This window comes from Helianthus annuus, chromosome 6, assembly GCF_002127325.2.
Source record: "Helianthus annuus cultivar XRQ/B chromosome 6, HanXRQr2.0-SUNRISE, whole genome shotgun sequence".
Lineage (NCBI taxonomy): Eukaryota > Viridiplantae > Streptophyta > Magnoliopsida > Asterales > Asteraceae > Helianthus > Helianthus annuus.
The window spans coordinates 91,738,001-91,744,859 of record NC_035438.2 but is presented as its reverse complement, the minus strand read 5'-3'; positions in this window follow the sequence as shown (position 1 = coordinate 91,744,859).

The following is a 6,859-nucleotide window of genomic DNA, read 5'->3' as shown; positions in this document are numbered from 1 at the left end:
CAACAGTGCTTCGGTTAAAAGAAGAATTAATCAACCAAAAACTGGATGAAATCGCAAAATTGAAGCTTAAAGTTCAAGAAGCTGAAATTGAAAATGAGCGAATCCAGTTGAAGCTTAAGAGTTACAACTCCGCAAGCTTTGTTTTGCAACACATTGTTCCCAAACCCATCGAGAAAAATAAAGCTGGCGAAGATGTTTACTCTGATGGAACCGGGGTGGGTTTTCATCAAGTTGCACCACTAGTTCTTGACAATTATTCGAAAAAGCAATCTGGGTTGGTTGAAATTGAAGAAGAGAATGAAGTTAAACTTCCTGATTCAATTGATGTTACATTTTCTTCGTCATCATCTGATGATAGTGTTCAGACAGAGATTGTTAAAAGCACAGCTGAAAGTGTTTTGATGTCTGATTCAGCTGAAGATGATGGATGTTTCTTGGACAATTACATTCCGAAACAAAAGTCCAAAAACAACTTAAATGATGAACCTACTCTTGTCATGTACAAGATGTCGGGTTCTGATAAGTTGTTTTCGGATTCTGAGTTTCCCATTGAGAATGTGAATGTGAAAAAGTTAACAAATGTTTTCAAATTGATTGAAGTTGAGTTGTCAGAAGTGAACAGTTTGAGTCAAACAAAGAGACAAATGAATTTTGAGAAAGATAGAGCTTACTATAAGAAACCTGTTGTTCCACCACGTTTTTATAACAACAATCGAAACAATTGGTCAGGTGGTTATCAGGGTGGTAAGAGTTTTCAAAAGAGAAATGTTCAAAACAAGAAGTCTGTTGAGAAGAAAGTGTTCGTGAACAGTTCAAGTTCACTGTCTGATGAAGAGTCGAAAATCTTTTCGAAATCAAATGAAGAATTCTTTGAGAAGAAAGCTTCACAGTATCAGTCTGAAGGCACAAGTCGAGTCGTTGACACTCGAACATGCTTTAGATGTAATCAAGTTGGACATATTGCACGAAAGTGTAACAACTTGAAGCCTAAGACTGAAGCTGTGAAGATTCAAAAGGAGAAAGTTGATGTGAAGGTTAAAGCTCCATTGGTTGTTGAGAAAAAGAGTTTGAAAAATGACAACACCAAAGTCAAAACTGAACCCGTAAAGAAAGTGGTAACTAAAATTGACAAGTTTTACAAACGGGTTGCATCATCTCAACAAACATTGAAGCCGAAAGTTGTGGAAAAGAAAACAAGTGTTCCAAAGCCAAAGGTTTCTGAGTTGGAAAAACAATCATCTTCTACTACACTGGTGAAGATGAATGTACCTTTGGATTATTATGAAAAACGTGAAAAAGAAATGCAAAAATCTGAAAAGAAAAATGTTCAAAAGAAAGACCAACCATCTGGTCAACCACAAAAAGATGAATTTTTCTTATATAAAAAGGTTGAGGTTGGGTCTGAAGAAAGTTTAAAAATGAACAACAAAAATTTTCCGCCACTTTACACTACAAAATCTCACATTCCAATTGAGTTACCTGAGTCAAAACAGGCTTGGGTAGCTTCCAAATCTAAATAAGTGTGTGTAGTGCTTGCAAGAGCTTCCTTGATCGCGAAGCATGGATCGGCATCTTTATTGAAATGTTTTAAATCAATTTGTGTTATGTGCAGGATCTTCCTAAACTCGTTTCAAGATGGATCATGGATAGTGGAGCCTCTAGGCATATGACAGGGAAGACTGCGTTGTTGTATGATGTGAGAAATATCAATGGAGGTTACGTAGGATTCGCGGGTAATCAAGGTGGTAGGATTATTGGTGAAGGAACGTTATCCAATGGGATTGTGACGTTTGAAAGAGTTAACTACATTGCTGAGCTGGAGAATAATCTGCTGAGTATCTCGCAGATTTGTGACAGGATGTATACCACTCACTTCACTGACAAAGAATGTTTGATCTTGAAGCCAGGATTTGTCATCCCTGAGGAATGGATTGTCATGAGGGCACCAAGAGTCAATGATCTGTACGTGTTGGACATGAGCGTAGCTACTACAACCACGGGTCAAGCTCATTGTTTTGTGTCTAGAGCAACGGAGAAAGAATCGAGATTGTGGCACCGCAAGATGGGGCATATACATGTAAGAAAAATGAATCACTTGGTGCACAACGATTTGGTTACAGGAGTTCACGTCAAAGGTTTTCATCTGGAAGGGGAGTGCATTAGCTGTGTTAAAGGCAAGCAGAAGAAAAAGTCACACCCTACAAAGCAAGTCAATTCAGTTTCAAGACCTCTGGAAAGACTTCACATGGATTTGTTCAGTCCTGTGAATGTCAAGAGTATTACAGGAGATTACTACTGTTTGGTCGTTACTGATGATTATTCCAGATTTTCGTGGGTATCGTTTTTGAAGTCAAAAGATGAAATGTATGACAGTTTGATGGCGTTGTTCAAGAAGATTGAGAATCTGTACCAAAGGCGTATCAAAAGAATTAGAAGTGATAATGGTACTGAATTCAAGAACAGCAAGATGGAAGAATTTTGTGATGAACGAGGTATATTGCATGAGTTTAGTGCTCCGTACACTCCGCAGCAGAATGGAGTTACAGAACGCAAAAACCGGACACTAATCGAGACGGCTAGAACAATGCTCACAGATTCAAAGTTGCCAATAAATTTTTGGGCTGAAGCTGTTTCCGCCGCATGCTATAAGCTCAACAGAGTTCTTACTGTCAAGAAGTTCAACAAAACATGCTTTGAGTTGATCAATAACCGCAAACCTAATTTGAAGTATCTAGAACCGTTCGGGTCACCCTGTACTATTATAGAGCCTCATGGAAAATTTGGTCCGAAGTGCATTGAGGGTATATTTGTTGGTTATGCAAGCCCTATGCGACGTGTCTTTGTTCCAAGTGAGAAGCGGATTTTTGAAGCTGCAAATGTTGAATGTCAAGGTAATACAATGCCGCCGCGGAATCCAGGAGATTCATGGCGTTATCATTATGACAAATTGTGGGATTCGTTTGACATGAGAGAAGAATCAGAGGAAGAAGAAGATTTCTTTGATGAGTTGATATTTTGCGAGAGTACGAGTCGCAGCAAAGGTTCCCAGCTGAGTATTCTAGAAGACCACGGGAAACTTCAAATGACGATGAAGCAGGTCCTAGCAATGTTGGTGAACACGATGATGTTCAACAGAATGAAGTTGTTGGGATTGAACCCTAACAGAGGAACAGATAATGTAAAGCCAAAACCGGATCCCATCAGTGGACACTTAATAAGCAGCAGTTTACTCTAATCTCTCCCCTTGACAGTGGTTATCTAACAGCTGATGGATGTTAAGTGCTGCTCAACTACAACAACTGATAAACCAAACTCTGATGATTATCTAACAACTGCTGAAGACAAACTCTGTTGCTCTATCTACTACTGTATCCTAAGTACTGTTGAAGACTCAAGCACTACCCTCTCAAAGACTGGTCACCTTTGAAGAAAGCACTGAAGACTCAACATCTGTGCTAAGGCTACAACAGTGGAACGTGAAGCAGTAGTTTCCTTATGTTTTGTACTTTAGTGATTATCAGATGTTACATAACAGTAGTTTGTATAGAACAGTATTTATAGTTTGTTAGGTCGTTAGATGTCACTATCATGGTGACGTCAGCTGAAGCATATCAGTAGTTTGGTTTGCCTATAAGTATGACAGTACTCTGTACTGTTACACTTGATCGTTTTGAGTGAGTTTTTCTCCTCAATTCATCCTTTCATCTTGTGCAACCAACTCTGGTGTATCAGGCTGAGGGGGAGTTTAGATTGTAAGCCTGCACTGTAATCTTTTGCTTTTATGTAAATCTTTTGACTCAATGAAAAGCAATTGTTTATCAATCTACACTTTCCATTGTTTGTGTTTACAAAGTTTGCTACTCATTTCCGCTGCACTTATTCGCTTTATGCAAACAAACACAATCACAGACAGCCTTAGATCCTAACAATTGGTATCAGAGCTTGGACAGTCAAATTCGATCTTACAATCAATTTGACATAACAGTTCAGCTCAAAATTCATTGATACTAAGGTTGGTTGTATTCAGTTGAAAAACAGAGTAACGAGTGAATCATGGTTAAATGAATATTCAAATACTCTGAAAATCAACCAAGACGTCATATGACACACAAATCTCACACAACAAGTGTTTTCATGCATATGTCACTCATAGTTTGTAGATCTGTAAAATATCTGATAAATTATGGGATCGTTCAATGCTTTCAAAATTGATTTCAATTGTTGTTTTGATATTTGTGATTTTTTCAATAAACAACTAAAGTATGTACCTCAATTCAGCAAAACTTGTGTTCATCTAAAACACTAGAATACTGCTGAAAAAGAAAAGAGGGAATAAAACTTTGGTCAAAATTTCTCATGTGCTCAAAGGCAGGTTGAGTACCTTCAAAAGGATCAAATCAACTTTGTCAAAAACACATTGAGAAAATAAGATGTCAAAACAGTCCTAATCATAAGTAATGTGAGATCTGTAATAAAACATGCTCAAACATGGTCAGATCTCTCAAAACATTGCTTCAAAACGATTATGGACAAAGTATGTTCAAAATATAATCTCCTAGTGAGCATTTCTGAACATATGAATAAACAGGGTAAAAAGGGAAAAGGAAAGTGAACAAATCTCAAAGTGTAGCTATCTCACAAACTTTTGAAATCAAAAGAAAAGAGTATAAGCATAAAACACTCTTGGGATTAGAATCAGGTCATCAGTGGTCATTATACAACTATGTGCATTCATCAATACAGGAATTGTTCTGGTAACAATAGCATCTTCAGTGATGGTGCTTAAAAGAAATTTACAATCAATTGTCAAGAAAATGACCTCAAACAATGGTCAATAGTACTTGAGAATGATACGATCTTAAACTTATTTAAAACTGTCAGATCCTTTTGATTATCTTCAAAACATTCCTTATTTTTTTAAGGTGTTTTTCTCTTTAATAAAAACCAGATATAATTCATTCCTTTATGAAATATATTTTGTTCTTTTACTCTTTTTTTATAGTAAAAGCTCATCTCTGGTCAGGATGTAATTTCCTTATTTTTGTGTGAAATTACTATCCTTAAATCTGGTCAAAAGGAAATGACACACATATCAAGGTCATGTTAAGCTCAAGTTTGGTTTTCACAGATCATAAATTGATTGCAAATTGATTTAGACTACTGAGATACTCATGCTCTAGTTCAGGTAATTAGACACAAAATGAGCAGCTCATGTAGAAATGTCTTCATCATCTAGGATGCTAAACCATTGTCTAAATAATAGACACTTGGCAAAATATAGAACAAAAATTCCTGTAAACAATTGCTGGCAATTTAATCTTGATAATTTACATCTAAAATGTATTTTGTTAAGAATAGCATTTCAAATGCTGAAACAGATGGTAGATAAGATACTACATCTGAACAAGCAGATGCTAACATTTTTGTCAAGAGTTGAAACACTGCTGCACTATCAGTTGTTGAGACAAAAATCTTCATTACTCTACCACTGTTGTATCTAAAATGCTGTTGTGCTTTAACATATGCTCTCTAAAGTTTGTCCACTGCTAAAGTGTCAACCTCTGCTCTTCAAAAACACTGATGTTTAAAATCATTGTTCCATCCACTGATACATCCACTGTTTCATTTTATTACCATTGTAACTACTGATACTTGATCCATCAGTAGTTGTTAAAACAACTATCTTCCATCATTTACCATTTCATCAGATGTTTGACACGTGGTCAGTTTTTAGCCGTCAGATCATTATAACCGCTCACACACATCAGCATTCACCTTTTTCTTAAATAAAACTCTGCCCTAACACCAAAACAGGGTTTTACTATCGAATTGAATTCCAAAAGTTCTTTTCTCATAACAGTTTCCCTCTCATAACTCCAAAAATCTTTTTCGATCTTCTTCATCAAAAATGACGAAACCAAAATCGAAAACAAAATCAAAACCATCATCTTCCTCCAAAACAGCAGAAGCCACTCAAATGGTCGTCGAAACACCGGAGATCCGCTACAAAGCTACTCACAACTATGTAGGTATACTCACAAAACCTACCGATAACCGCACCTTCGACTCCATCCTTGACATCCTTTCTGCATCAAAGTACAAAACTTTGATAACAGCAGACGCTCCTATTTACCTTGACACCCAGAGAGAGTTCTGGAAAAATGCCACCCTTGAAAAACAAGGAGATATCATCGCCGCAATCAACTCCTCGATACAGGGTAAGAAGGTAAAAATCTCACCAAAATCCATCTCTGAAACCTTTAAACTCAATGATTTAAATGGAAAAACCTCTTTTACAAAAGACGAGTTGGTAAAGGATTTCATGAAAAGGGGCTATGCAGAACAACCAAACAGGGACACCTACAAAAGGGTTACTTCCCTTCTGCACCCAGATTTTTATTCCACACACTGCTCATGTGTGTTTCAAATAAAACAACGTCCTTCAATGAGATACCAACAAAAATCCAATGCCTGGGGTATGCAATTTTGAACAATGAAAACTATAACTACTCCCAGGAAATATTTGATGATTTGGTAAAGAACGTTGATAATAAGGCATTTCTGCTCTTTCCGAGGTTTCTAAGTTACTATTTTGAACAAAAATTTGTCGAGAAAGAGGCAGAAGTGCCCAAACAAGGTGTCTCATTCAAAATAAACAGTTTAACAATAGAAACTTTTTCAAGAATGATGGCACCAATAAAATTAAAAACAAAAGAGGCTGAGCAGGTTTTAGAAACTGGCACTGACCCTCGAGAAACCACTGCTGAGCCCACTGCTCCAGGTGATCAGAGTAGCACACCCACTGCTCTGAAACCCACACCTGCCACCACCAAAAAGACCAAAAGAAAACCATCCAGAA